The 14854-nt window shown below is 45.7% G+C and overlaps 1 protein-coding gene and 1 long non-coding RNA gene across 2 annotated transcripts in view; one reads left to right on the top strand and one right to left on the bottom strand.

The window, feature by feature from the left end:
- Positions 1-7998, bottom strand: part of AP1S2 (adaptor related protein complex 1 subunit sigma 2) — a 106980-nt gene extending 98982 nt beyond the window's left edge. Inside the window, exon 1 of the mRNA XM_073565271.1 lies at positions 7860-7998. The gene's annotated coding sequence lies outside the window, so the exon portion shown is untranslated. The remainder of the gene's footprint in view (positions 1-7859) is intronic.
- LOC141079091 (uncharacterized) lies at positions 7998-9558 on the top strand. Its single transcript, XR_012228202.1, has 2 exons — positions 7998-8224; positions 8500-9558. It is a non-coding gene; the product is annotated as an uncharacterized lncRNA (long non-coding RNA).
- The last annotated feature ends 5296 nt before the right edge of the window (positions 9559-14854 follow it).

The following is a 14854-nucleotide window of genomic DNA, read 5'->3' on the forward strand; positions in this document are numbered from 1 at the left end:
AGGCATCTAGGATCATCGTAGGTACGCTCCACGGCTACTGCTAGTTGTGTGGACAGGATCAGGGGTCTGCAATCCACTTAGTTTCCAACCTCTCTGGTTTTTCTGTGGCTTAGCATAGGCCTCCTATCCTCTTCGGTGACCCATTCATAACAGTAAACCTTGCTCAAACTTGATAGAATGCCAGTTTTGATCCCTGAAATCAATTGGTTTTGAACAAATAAACAGCTATTGAATCATGAATCAAGCACTCAGATATCAGAACTACACATTTGTATTTTATGTCTGACTGCTTCTTCCTGAAAAACAAAGGAACAGTTCTCTGAAAAGTCTAAGCTTATTATTGTATCACTGCTGTTTTCGTTGAGGTGATTGTAGAAGTCTGACTGTTGGCGAGCTATAAATTAGGTCTCCTTCCCTGTTCCGAACACTAGGGCCACCCTAGCTCACCCTGTTCCCCGGATTACTTCTGATGGTGAAGATGTCAGGGCCACGTACATTGCCTTAACTTCTGAATCCGCCCTCATTCTGTACCCTTCCCCCACTCAGGGAAGAGGGAAGTAAGAGTGTACCGTAATACACCAACCAGACTAACAAGGTGATATGAACAGGGGTAATTGAAAATACCAAACATACAAATATACTCATGCACGTTACAGAAGAAAACCACAGGGAGTGGAGGATAGGGTTATACCAAAGTAGAAGAAAGGGAATTATCACACACTCAAAACCTTGCAACAGTCTTAGATAAACCCACCAAAAGCCTTATCCTATAAACCAACAACCACCTCCAGCATGCAGCATAAGATATCTCTGACAATGAGTGCTAGCCAGGGACTAGCTTTATAAGAGATGGGTGTGGCTAACAGCAGGGCTGTGGAGTTGGAGTCGGTGCTCATTTTGGTGGAGTCGGAGTCAGAGTCGGTATAAAATAGACCGACTCCTAAAATATATAATAAATTGGGTACAGTAGTTCAATGCAGAATGTGCTGAATATTTCCTGATCTAAGGCTACATTCACACACAGCATTTTTGCTGCGTTTTTTGTGGATGCGTTTTTCAGCTGCAAAAGCAAATCAGATTTTTAAAAAACCGCATCACCTGAAAGATTTTTGAGCTAATAATGTTTTCAATATCAAAAGCAGATTAGAAATCTGCTCTATCCATTTATCCATATCTGTCTCCATATCTTATCTGTACCAAAAAGAATGAAAGCTGGGTAGCACATAACACTTCCTGCCAGGCAAAGGAGGAGGAAAGAGCGTCTCAAACATCATTAACAAGATATTTTGTAAGTGACAAAGTTACTGTAACAATGACAGCAGATATGTCTAAAAGACAGCTTATACAGCTTGTTGTGAAGGACGGTGTACCATTAACATTATTTGCACGACCAGCTTTTACAGCTCTTAATGGAGAAATGGCCCCCAAACTTGGTGTTTCTCTGGAAAGAGAAAGTATTAGAAAATTAGTGATTGAAGAAGCCCTTAAACAAAAGGAAGATCTTAAAAAGACTCAAAAGACGCTTCATGATTCTTAAAATGGATGCCTGCACACGTCAGAGAGTGAACTATTTTGCCATCAATGTTCGATATGTTTGTGACAACAAAAACTGTTACCAACACGCTGGCAGTAAAAGATACTAAAGCTCGTCATCACAGCAGCCAGTTTCTCCAGACCTTAGTGGAAAAAGATCTGCAAGATTACAAACTCAAAAAAGAACAGGTTCTTGCTATTGTAACGGACAATGCTTCAAACATAAGTACAATTACACTGATGAATGAGAGTAATGAACAACAGCTAGAGGAACATTTAGGATTCAGTATGTTTGAGATGGAAGGCCACAGTGCTGTTCATGTAACTGAGGAACAAAGAGATATTACTACAGAAGAACAGCAAAATTATACTGTAGAAACAGATGATCTTGTTGAAGCTGCTTCAAAACACTTTCCTATTCATCACATGTGCTGTGTTGTGCACACGCTGCAGCTGGCAATAAGAGATAGTCTGCAAGAGGGACATGCTGTAAATCGGATTGGAAAACTGAGGAAATCGGTTATTGCCGCCAGAACCCTTAAAATTGATTCCATCTTGAAGAGAGGTGCTGGAAAAGGGCAATTGTTGATCAACTACAAAGTTTCTTATAGATATGGCGAACCCTCAGGTAACCCTAAATGAAGGTCAATGGGCACAGGTGGCTGAATTGAAAGAAGCGCTTAATCACACAATTACTGTGACTAAAAAATTACAAGCTGAGGATTTAACTCCTGGCATTTTCATGAGGGAGCGGAAGAACTTGCTATTTTGGTGTTCAATCGCAGATGGCATTTCTGCTTCAATGAAACGGAGAGAGACACAGCTATTGGAAAATAAAAATTTTCTGGCAGCTGTTTATGTGGACCCAAGTCATTGTATATTGCTTGATGATCAACAGTTTACTAAAGGAAAAGAAGCTCTGACTGAGGTAGCAGTTAGGATGAGTGGCCTACAGGAGGACTGCCAGGCGCAAGAGGACTCGGGTCCTGACAGTGCTACTGCTGCCATATCTTCATCCTCATCAGATGAGGAGTTTGACTTTGACAAGTATTTGTATGACATGGAGCAGGCAAAGCGTTGCCACAAGGAAAAAGATTTCACTCTGTCTCCTATAGCAGCAGATTGACCATATTTCAGCAAAATGTTTCACTTGCTCTCAAAGAAAAATTCAACCGTTCATCAAAACTGACTGTGCCTGAGGCAATTCCTTTATACCCGGAAATTGTTAGAGATGTTCCCATGTGGTTACGGCTTTGACTCCAACCCAAGTTAGTGTAGAGAGGTTGTTCTCTAGCCTTAAAATTATTAGGTCAGATTTGAGGTCATCTATGAAGGAGGATCTGATGGAGGCAATTTTATTTCTTAGAACAAATTCATAGACTGCACAAATGTTATTTAGCATGTTTTTGTTGAAAACTGTTTTTTGCCACTTATAGTTTATTACATAGTGATATACACACACACACTATATATATGTAATCGATATTGCAAAGTGTATTACATGTTTACAATTTATTACAGTTTTTTGTGTTCTAAAGTTGTATTCCAATAAATATTATGTTCTATCTAAATATCTTGATTATTGTATCATAAAAATGATTTAATGTCTGATGTTCACATTGTACTAGAATACATTTTTCACTTAAATTTAAGCAATATATGTGGGCGTCGGAGTCGTGGAGTCGGAGTCAGTGTAAGGGAAATTGAGGCGTCGGAGTCGCAGGTTTGGCTTACCGACTCCACAGCCCTGGCTAACAGTGCACAGCTGAGAGCCTAAAGGGGGCTTTACACATAGCAATATCATTAGCAAAATCGCTAAAGCGTCACCGATTTTGTGACGCAGCAGCGATATCGCTACATGTGAGGCTAAGTGCACACGTTGCAGAAAATTTCTGCTCAAAAACCTGAATCCCTTCCCAGAACCCGCACCTATTTTTCCGCGGCGGTTTTTGCGCGTTTTTTGCACGGTTTTGATGCGTTTTTGATGCATTTTTTTCCACAGCGGTTTCAAGCCGCATGGAAGAAGCCAAAACCGCAGAAAAATCCGCAAAATTAATTAGCATGCTGCGGTTTTTACCACGATGTGGTTTTTTCACGGTAAAAAAACGCATCAATGTGCAGAAAGAGCAAAATGCATAGAAATGACTGGGAAGCTTATTTTTAGCGGTTCTATAGTGAAAACCGCGAAAAAAAAACGCTGTGTGTGAACACAGCCTGATACTTGCCTCTGACCAGCTCCCCCGCTGGTTATCGCTGATCGTGCGAGATCGGCCTGGTCCATTTGTCGGTGGCGGCTTCCTGCTGGCGCCGACGAGCGACGCGTGGATGCGGGCGGAGGACGTCATCATCGCAGTGTTTGACAGGTAAGTAACGACCGCTGCTTTGTGGCTGGTGAGATCTGCCTGTTTGGCAGCTCACTAGCGACCATTTAGCGATGCACTAGCGATCCTGACCGGGTCATATCGTGGTCGGGATCGCTGGTGCATCGCTAAATGTAAAAGGGCGCTAAATGCTCCAAGAGCTCTCAACCGAGCAACCTCTGCCCTGCCAAAAGAAATTTACACTGTTTAAAAAGGTGAAGTGCTTCTAATCAGTGCAAGAGTAGGAGAAATCAGATGCTGTGGTCTTCTAGCTCCTCTCTATCATGGTAATCCCGTGACACTTAGTCTCAACTTTCAGTTCCGCGTCTTCTTTCCCCTCTAGGAAACTATATTGCCAGTATGGCCGGTACTTATCTTCTCTGTCTCTGAGGCTCTAGAACTCCCGCCCGAGGCACGCTCTTCACGTTACACACTTTGTCTCGGTATCCTCTCTCATTAGGGACACCCACGTCATGTGGTACTGCTCACATCAGACCTTAGCTCTTCTCACTATGCACTTTGGGACTTTTTTGCCAGGAAACTGTCTGTCCATTCAGATTAACCCCTGCACTCTAGGCTAGTCCCAAACATTAAAACTTACTTTCTCTGCTGTCAAACAACAAACATTATCAAACACCATTAACACACTGCACAATTCACAATATAACACACTTGTTCTTCAAGGAGGAAACGGGGGCAATATGTCCACCTCCTTACATACGAATGTAAATCATCCACTACATTTTATATTACTAAATACGGGGTTGCTGGTTGAAGATATCCAACTGGTTTGCAAAATGCATATATTAAAGAGCCAACAAAAATGGTGCAAAATTTAAAAGAATGCTGCACATCGCATGATAAACTTGGCACAAGTCACCGCACAGCTGGCACACGTGCAACGTCCTGCCCTTGTCCTGTGCTCATGATCATACTCCCGGAGCGAATTCTGGCACACAAACTCCCAATGTATGCTAGTAATGCGGAGCCAGTCAGAAGACGACGGTCCACATGTGAGAGCCAATAACAAGCATTTTACTGTATGTATGAACAAAAATCTATTCTCATCAACAAATGACATTAGTCACCAGGAGACTTGTTCTCAGGAAGAGTGGGGGTCCCAGCTACGAGCCCCACCAGTAATTTCACACTTCTCTGTCAGACTGACAGTTCATAAGCAGATTGCGAAAGACCCTGCAAAGCGCCACTCCAGGACAAGACGAGGAAGCTCAGCGCTATTTCCTGGCAAATCAGCAGCACCAAAAGGAGGAACAAATGCGCGGCTACACACGCTTTATACACCTCTCCCACTGTGGGCATCGCCGGAGGTGGCTGAGCATGTGGACATGTCTCTATTCACTTTTATCACTCACTAAGGCCTCTTTCACACTTCAGTTTTTTACAATCAGTCACAATCCGCCAGGTTTTGAAAAAAACGGATTTTTTTTGAGGATCCGTTTTTTTCCCCATTGACTTGCATTATGGGCGGATTGTGACGGATTGCCGTCCGTTGCATCCGTTTTTTTTGCGGATCCGCCAAAAGTTGCTGTTCGTTATCATCCTCAAAGATTTCAAAACGGAGCTTGCAACGTTTTTTTTTCTGGCGGATCCTCCAGACACTGTTTTAACCCGAAATTCTTTCTGGCTGCCGGACCAAAAAAAAATTCTCTCTCTCTCTCCTTTTCCAGGCTGCGATTCCTTTAAAATTCTTCATTTGTCGGATCCGTCAAAAAACAGACGGGTGGCATCCGTTGTCATCAGTACTACAACGGATCCGCCATCCGTCCCTTTGGCGGATTATGACTGATGCAAAAATCTGAAGTGTGAAAGAGGCTTAAGCAAAATTTCTCCACTCATTTCAATTGAAATTCTAAAAACAGCCTAGGGACGGGGGTCAAGAAACCTTGCCTTAGAGACATGGGCATTGGTGATGTGTGAGCATGCTCGAGTGCTTATAGAGTGTCTTCGGCGTGCTCGGATACTATGTCCGAGTCCCTGCGGCTGCATGTCTCGCAGCTGTCCAATTTTTTTTGATAAGGACCATAGGCTCATCTGAACAAAAATTGCAGCGTGCACCAGTCTAATCCACCTTCCGCACCAAGCTGGTGCATGTCAGTTGTGGCAGGTCCTGCTCTGGTCCGAACAGATGGATCCAACATAGGCGATGTTCACACCACCCAGGTTAAATGAAAAAAAAAAAAAAAAAAAAGTTTCTGGAAATTCTCCTTGATTGTCGCGGCTTTAGAGAAGTTTTTATTTTCCCTGCAGCACTTTTGCAACATTTTGATTTCACAGTGTCACATTTGTAATGTTAGTACTGATTTTCACTTGTCAAGTTTCAAGTAGCAAGGGAAGGCGGCATGGGCTCCAGAGGGATGAAAAATAATTAGATTTTCTGCAGCCACTAGTCTGATGGCGGAGCTGTGCAAAGCCGTAACTGAGCAGTGCTGGCCGACACCAGGAGCAGATCAGTGGGGGCGCCGGGTGTCGCATCCCATCGATCAGAGATTGGTGACCTGTCCTAACAAGAAGCCATCAGTGTTAGGCCGGGATCACACATGCGAGGAATACGGCCGAATCTCGTATGTTAATACCCGGCACTCGCGAGCGGAGAGTGCGGCTCCGTGTATTGCTATGCGGCCTCAGGCGCCGCTCCCGAGTGCCGGGTATTAACATGCGAGACTCGGCCGTGTTCCTCGCATATGTGATCCCGGCCTTAAAGGGAATCTGTCACCTACCCTTTGACGGGCGATGAAAACAAGGTCGGTCCGATGTTCCCCGCCTCCCCATCCGCAGGTTACTGCTGAATTGGAGGTGTACGCCATTTTTTGAGCGTGCGCTAAGCATTCATAGCTAGCGCACACGCAGTATGCTTTGCCCAACTGCAGGGAAAGCCGAAAAGCCGGACTGCGCATGCGCCAGTTAACTAAGCCCCGAAAGTAGTTTGCTGTGTTCCGGGGCTTAGTTAACCGGCACATGTGCAGTCTGGCTTTTCGGCTTTGCCCGCAGTTGGGCAAAGCATACTGCGCATGCGCTAGCTATGAATGCTTAGCGCACGTGCAAAAAATGGGCGTACACCTACTCCAATTCAGTAATAACCTGCGGATGGGGAGGCGGCACACATCGGGAACATCGGACCGACCTCGTTTTCATCGCCCGCCAAAGGGTAGGTGACAGATTCCCTTTATAGTCTCGGACAACCCCTTTACAAGGCCTCAAATATCCTCCCCTCTCTGATGGAGGACCATAGGTCAGTCTCAGTAAACACAGGCCATAATGAGAAAAAAAAACACGCTTTGTCTAAAGAAAACACACGGTTTTATGATCAGTCCGTGGGTCGCCGTCCGTCCAATCTGTACATCTACAATCTCATACGGGATACGGCCGGTGTCGGTCGGCCAGCGATGCAGTCGGTGTGTTCGGTCGTGCGCCATCTATTTAGATTGTGAGCCCCATCGGGGACAGGGATGATAATGTGCGCACACTGTAAAGCGCTGCGGAATATGTTAGCGCTATATAAAAATAAAGATTATCAGCCGTATATGATTATTATTGATGCAGTCAGCTACATCTTGCCTCAACTCGACGTATAAGGCTGGAAATGACGCCCGGCAGCGCTACAGGCTATGACGGTACACACACCCTCGTCCAGTTTTGCGGTGTTGAGGAGGAAGCCATAATGGAGTCACTGAGTGTAGGGTAAAACGTCATGTGAACACAGCCTTAAAGCAGCTGATCCCCAGGAGAGCCCAGTATAAGCTGCTGGGGGGCGGCGCACTGTGGGCACAGACGGTGCAACGTGGAAACCGCTATACAATGCCATACACCTGCTGCCACTAGGGGGCGGTCACCCAACTGTACGCAGACCAGCCCTCACCCGGGCAGCACTGAGCCCACCTGCTCCGTCCACAGCCGCTCCCCCTCCCGCCAGAGTGACACCACAGAGCGGTAAAACCCGTCACGTACCCTGAACTTCGCAGCACCGCGGCCCCGACTCTCCTGACGCTGAAGCCGCGCGGCGTCACGCCTCCCCCTTGCCCCCGCGTCATGACGTCACAGCGTGCATCCGGCGGGCGACGGACAGAGTGCACGGAGTAGAGCGAAGGCTCGGGGCGTTGTGCGATGTGACGCTGCCCGCACCGTACACACGGGGGCTGCAGCCTGCTGATGCTGTGCAACTACAACTCCCAGCATGCCCGGACACGGCCATTTTCAAAGCAGTGAAACTGTGTTTGTTGCCCCTAGCAACCTGCCAGCGTCCATCTACCCCGCCATTACCAAAGCAATTAACCCCTTCCTGACGGTGTTTTTTTTTCCCCTTCATTCAAAAGGTCAGAACTTTTTATTTTTCTAAGTTTGAGGGGATTATTTTTTTTTTAGATAAAATTGTTTTATTTGTTTGGTGGTGGGGTTCCGCATTTACGGCCTTCATTGTGGGGGAGATTTGCTCCGGCCGCGCGGTTCCTCAGATCGGTGTGATTACGGCAGACTTGTAGAGGGATTTATTATATTTTACATTATGTGAAAAAATTCACTACTTTGCAATAATAAAAATGATTTTTTTTTGTCGTCGTTGCCTTAGTCCCATAACTTTATTCTTTTTCAGCAGTGGCGCTCTGCGAGGTCTGGATCTGTGAATGATGAGCTGCAGCTGTTACCGGGACCATTTTGGAATATTTATAGATTACAAAACCTCTTCCCGCGGATTCAGTGTCTCCAGACTTGTCTCCCGTCGAGCTCGTCTGGGACGTCATTGGTCGGCAATTATATAGGCAGCTGCCAGCAGAGGATCTTGATGATTTGCCCAACTGCTTTCTGTGCCGCAGAACATCCCTCAGACAACCATTAATAACCTGATAGTAGCCAAGGCGTGTACCTGCCGGGAGGTCTGCGAGGGGCTCGTACTCCACAGTGAATAAATCAAGATGTTTTAAAAATGTAGTTTCTATTTTTCCCTTTCTTGTTAGTGCAATTCTAATGTTGAGGATTGTACTCTGGGTTCAGTGCTGGAAGAGTAGGAACGTGCGAAAACAAGCTTATTTCTCCAGGACAGTAGTCACCAACAGGGTCGGACTGGCCCACCAGAGGATTTTCCTGTGGACCCAAGCACTAAGATCTGCTGGCACAGAGAGCATAAGTCACATGCTAGCAATGCGCATACTGACTGCTCTCCCTGATGCCAACTGGGAGGAGCGGTGACATAAAAAGCCATCAGGGCATAATCACGCTGTCATCAGTGATAGCGGTGACGTGTGCACTGCACTCCCAGGTTGTTTAACTTTGGGTGGATCACAAGCAGTACGTCACGACTCCTCCCAGCGTGTACGTCACTACTTACGGCTCCTCCCAGACTTGGACAACCCGAGAGCGCAGTGTCCGCGTCACTGATGACGCACTCGCTTGGTGCAGACTGCAGCTCACTATTTGTAAGGAACGGTGCTGTTGCGCCCTGATGGCTTTTTATGTCACCGCTCTTCCTTGCGTTGAACAAGCAAGTAGAGTGGTGCAGCTCTTGAGAAGACTAATAATGATTGGCTGTCCATCATCATTAACAGAAATAAACACTTGAAATAGATCACTCTGTGTGTAATGACTCTATAGAATATACAGTATGAGTTTCACTTTATGTATTGAAGAACTGAAATAAATGAACTTTTTGAGTATATTCTAATTTTCTGAGATGCACCTGTAGACGGCTCCCTCCTGCAGCTGCAATGATTGAAAGAGGCCCCTGCTCTCCAGTCTAGAGGTCCCGTTACATTTAACGATGCACCAGCGATCCCAACCACGATACAACCCGGTCAGGATCGCTAAATGGTCGCTAGTGAGCTGCCAAACAGGCAGATCTCACCAGCGATGCTCGGCGGTCGTTACCTGTCAGACGCAGCAATGATGACGTCTTCCGCCCGTGTCCATGCTTCGCTCGTCGGCGCCAGCAGGAAGACGACGACGAGAAATGGACCAGGACGATCTCGCGTGATCAGCGATAGCCAGCGGGCAGCCGGGTCAGAGGTGAGTGCCACATGTAGCGATATCGCTGCTGCGTCACAAAATCAGTCACACTTTAGCGATATCGCTATGTGTAAAAGGCCCTTAACAGTAAGTGCAAATAGGAGCCTTTAGTCCGGGGAAATAGAGGTGGAAGGGGCTAAGTCCAGGGCTGTGGAGTCGGTAAGCCAAACCTGCGACTCCGACTCCTCAATTTCCCTTCCAACGACTCCAACATATATTGCTTATATTTAAGTGAAAAATTTATTGTAGTACAATGTGACATCAGACATTTAATCATTTTTATGATACAATAATCAAGATATTTAGATAGAACATAAATTATATTTATTGGAATACAACTTTAGAACACAAAAAACTAAGAAACTGTAAATATGCAATATCGATTACATATATATATATATATACAGTGTGTGTGTATATATATATATATATATATATATAACACTATGTAAGTGGCAAAAAACAGTTTTCAACAAAAACATACTAAATAACATTTGTGCAGTCCATGAATTTGTTCTAAGAAATAGAATTGCCTCCATCAGATTCTCCTTCATAGATGAGCTAAAATCTGACCTAATAATTATAAGGCCAGAGAACAACCTCTCTACAGTAACTTGGGTTGGAGGCAAAGCCGTAACCACATGGGCAACATCTCTAACAATTTCCAAGTATAAAGGAATTTTGCCTCATGCACAGTCAGTTTTGATGAACGGTTGAATTTTTCTTTGAGAGCAAGTTAAACATTTTGCTGAAATATGGTCAATCTGCTTGCTATTGGAGATGGAGTGAAATCTTTTTCCTTGCAGCAACGCTTTACCTGCTCCATATCATCCAAATACTTGTCAAAGTCAAACTCCTCATCTGATGAGGATGAAGATATGGCAGCAGTAGCACTGTCAGGACCCAAGTCCTCTTGCGCCTGGCAGTCCTCCTGTAGGCCACTCATCCTAACTGCTACCTCAGTCAGAGCTTCTTTTCCTTTAGTAAGCTGTTGATCATCAAGCAATATACGATGACTTGGGTCCACATAAACAGCTGCCAGAAAAATTTTATTTTCCAATAGCTGTGTCTCTCTCCGTTTCATTGAAGCAGAAATGCCATCTGCGATAAAATCTCCTCTTTGGGACAGGCAAAATAGCAAGTTCTTCCACTCCCTTATGAAAATGCCAAGAGTTAAATCCTCAGCTTGTAATTTTTTAGTCACGGTAAATAGGTGATTAAGCAATTCCTTCAATTCAGCCACCTGTGTCCATTGACCTTCATTTAGGGTTACCTGAGGGTTCGCCATATCTATAAGAAACGGTTTTAGCCAGGATCAAAACTGGGGGGGGGCAGAACCTCATACTGTTCCGTAGAATATCATACTGTACACCCCAGCTGCTGCAGAACCTTATACTGCACACCCCTACACTTGAAAATAAAGCCTGCACCTTAAGATGTGAATGCAGTCTATTTATTCCAACTATCAATTGATTTTGATGTGTTACTGAAGACGAGCAATGCCTGTCCTGGGCGTCCTTTTGGGCAGCTATGAGTTGTACCTGACTGGTGCTAAAAAAAAAAGGAGTGTTAGTCTGTGTGCTACCCGGCTTTCATTCTTTTTGGTACAGATAAGATATGGATAGACAGATATGGATAAATGGATAGAGCAGATTTGTAATCTGCTTTTGCTATTGAAAACATTATCTATGAGCTCAAAAACCTTTCAGGTGATGCGGTTTTTTAAAAAGCTGATCTGCTTTTGCAGTTGAAAAACGTATCCTCAAAAAACGCAGCAAAAACGCTGTGTGTGAATGTAACCTTAGATCAGGAACAGAACAGCCATTTAGAGGACATTTCATAACTTTCCCAAATTCCTATGAAAAAATATTCAGCACATTCTGCATTGAACTACTGTACCCAATTTATTATATATTTTAGGAGTCGGAGTCGGACCATTTTATACCGAATCCACCAAAGTGAGCTCCGACTCCACGACTCCGACTCCACAGCCCTGGCTAAGTCACTTCAAAACGAATGAGGGCCCCATACCCTCATCTCTCCTTTCAACCCTGACTGCACTCCTTCCACCTACATCACCTGTGACTGCGTGCCCTCCCCCATATCACTCCTGACTGCACCCCCTCACCTGTATCCCCCCATGTCCCTTTCCCCTCTATCACACCTGGCTGCACCACCTCCCCTTTATCACTTCTGACTGCATACCTATCCCTCTGTATTACCCCTGACTAGCTGCACCCTTCTTCTGTATTACCCCTGACTGACTGCTCCCCTTTTCCCTGTATCATCCCTGACTGACTGTGCCCCACTCACTGTATTGCCTCAGTCCCCGTATCACACCTTGCTGATTGCGCCCCTCTCCCTCTGTATTACCCGGTCTGAACCCCTCTCCCTGTATCACCCCTGTCTGACTGAGCCCCTCTCCCTGTATTACCCGTCTGACTGAGCTTCCTCTCCCTGTATCACCTTTGACTGACTGAGCCCCTCTCCCTGTATTACCCGTCTGACTGAGCTCCCTCTCCCTGTATCACCCCTGTCTGACTGATTTCCCTCTCCCTGTATCACCCCTGTCTGACTGATTTCCCTCTCCCTGTATCACCCCTGACTGGCTAAGCCCCTCTCCCTGTATCACCCCTGTCTGACTGAGCTCCCTCTCCCTGCATCACCCCTGTCTGACTGATTTCCCTCTCCCTGTATCACCCCTGACTAACTGAGCCCCCTCCCTGTATCATCCATCTGACTGATCTCCCTTTCCCTGTATCACCCCTGTCTGACTGAGCCCCTCTCCCTCTATCACCCCTATGTGATTGAGCTCCCTCTCCCTGTATCACCCCTGTCTGACTGAGCCCCTCTCCCTGAATCACCCTGGATGGCATACACCCACAAGTACTAAGAGAACTAAGTTATGTAATAGACAAGCCATTATTTCTTATATTTAGGGACTCTATAGTGATGGGGTCTGTTCCACAGGACTGGCGCATAGCAAATGTGGTACCAATATAGGTAGTGTTTGGTCCTCCAATGTAACCATCAAATACTATCGTAGCCTTGCCATAGTGCTTTAGTGTGAAAGATGCATAGTCTTCAGCGACTGAACAATATGTCTTTCTTTCTGACCACTTCAGTCGATGGAGAAGAGAACCTTCGTCAAGAACATAATGTTCCACTTCTGGTACATCCTTGAGTACTGCGTCATCTGAACTCTGTTCTTTTATAGCAGCCATCAGTTATGCTTTGTTTGGTTTCCGTAAGAGATGTTTTGCCTCAAAGAGGGATGGTGGGTATGGTGAAAGTTCATAGGCCATCACCTCATCAAGGGATAGATCAACAGTTTGAGACACCACAAGAAACCTTTGGGACAAAAGAGCGGGGTCTATTGTTTTGTCCTTAGCAACGTCAATAGCCTCACTGGATGCCAGGGTCTTGGCTTTCATTGACCGCTTGTACTTAACTGAAAACAGTGATTGACCCTCCATTGTTGCCACTATTTCTCTGCCAATGATGAACAGGTTACGGACATTCACATCCTTATTTGCATTGACACCGGTGATAATGTTGCGAAGAGACACTTCATCAGAGAAAGGTGAAAAGGTCTCGAGATTATCTGCAATTTTCTCCAGGTCTTCATGATCTCTTCTCGTCCTTGACGTTCTTGCCTCCTTGTGTTGTTCACTGGCGACAAAGCTCTGGTGAGTGAAATCCTGCATTGCCTCACTGTAAGAAGAGGACACTGGCACAGACAGAGTCCACAAGGCCCTCTGATGTTCGGACATTCCACTTCCTCTGGTGAGTCCTCCTGCAGTTTTTATGGAGCGCATCAGAGCTTGCTCGATGACTAGGTCGCAACCCAGGCCTGCCCAGTACTGATCAGTCCGCCTTACAACATGAAAGCCATTCATAAATCTATGGAAGACTGATGGCATATCATCTTCCAGAGTGGTCATAGACTGGAGGTAAAGGTAGGCGGCCTTCACATAGTTCCCATGCCCAGCAGCTGCAAGAATGGGCAAACATTCTGCTACAGCATGAAGGTGCATCAGCCAGGATCCTGTACGATCGGCCTCGATAAGCTCCCTTGCAATTCCAACCATCTGTTGGTAATTCAGCCATAGTTTACTGGTGCGAGAGTGAGCGGATAATCCGTTTCTTTTGGTGGACAAGAGGTGGATAATTTCACTAAGGCAGGTAGAAGTGATGACTGAATTCAAGTCACTCTCCCCTGTCATTGTCCGAGCATACAACTGCTCAAGTTCTTGCAACAGGTCTGCAAAACCGAGATGGTCGCAAAGTACTTTGTCTGCAACTTGCTGAGTAAGACACTGATCAAGGACTAGATGGCCACGAACTGCACGCTGAACTGCCTTTCCAGTCATGATGTGTTGCACAGCATTGTCACCGTAAATTGTCCCCAAGATCTCTTTGATTCCACTCCCATCCATCAACGTTCCTATGGCACCCATAAGATTCATCAATGTGTGGAAGCTCCGGAGCATCAGGACAACATCTCGTCTTCAGGCACCTCGTGTTTGATTTCTGACGCTATCCAGTAGAGTGGCTGATCGAATGTAACAACTGCAGCGGATCGATGTTTATCAGCAAGGTTGCACAGATACTCAAGAGTAGAGAAGATGCATGACTTGTCTCCGAAATACATGTCAATGATGGGCAGGAAGATTAACGAAGACGACCCCGGATGATCACAGTCTTTATGTAGCATGTGCATCATTCCATTCCAGCTCGGTGCAGGCTGTTTGAAGCGTAAAGAGATCTCCCACAATACATCAACACGATGGTCAATGGCGTCGAGAAATGGCAAGGGCTTGAATTTTATGTTTCAGCGAGTGTGTTTTGTGAAACGGTATTCCCTTACATCAACTCTGCTTTGTTCAACTATCTCCAAGTCCGCAGTCTTCCGTCTGAGAACAGTGCGACTGACCTTCCCTCCTGGA

Source organism: Dendrobates tinctorius, unplaced genomic scaffold (genome assembly GCF_039654945.1).
Source record: "Dendrobates tinctorius isolate UK_male_01 unplaced genomic scaffold, ASM3965494v1 ptg000016l, whole genome shotgun sequence".
Lineage (NCBI taxonomy): Eukaryota > Metazoa > Chordata > Amphibia > Anura > Dendrobatidae > Dendrobates > Dendrobates tinctorius.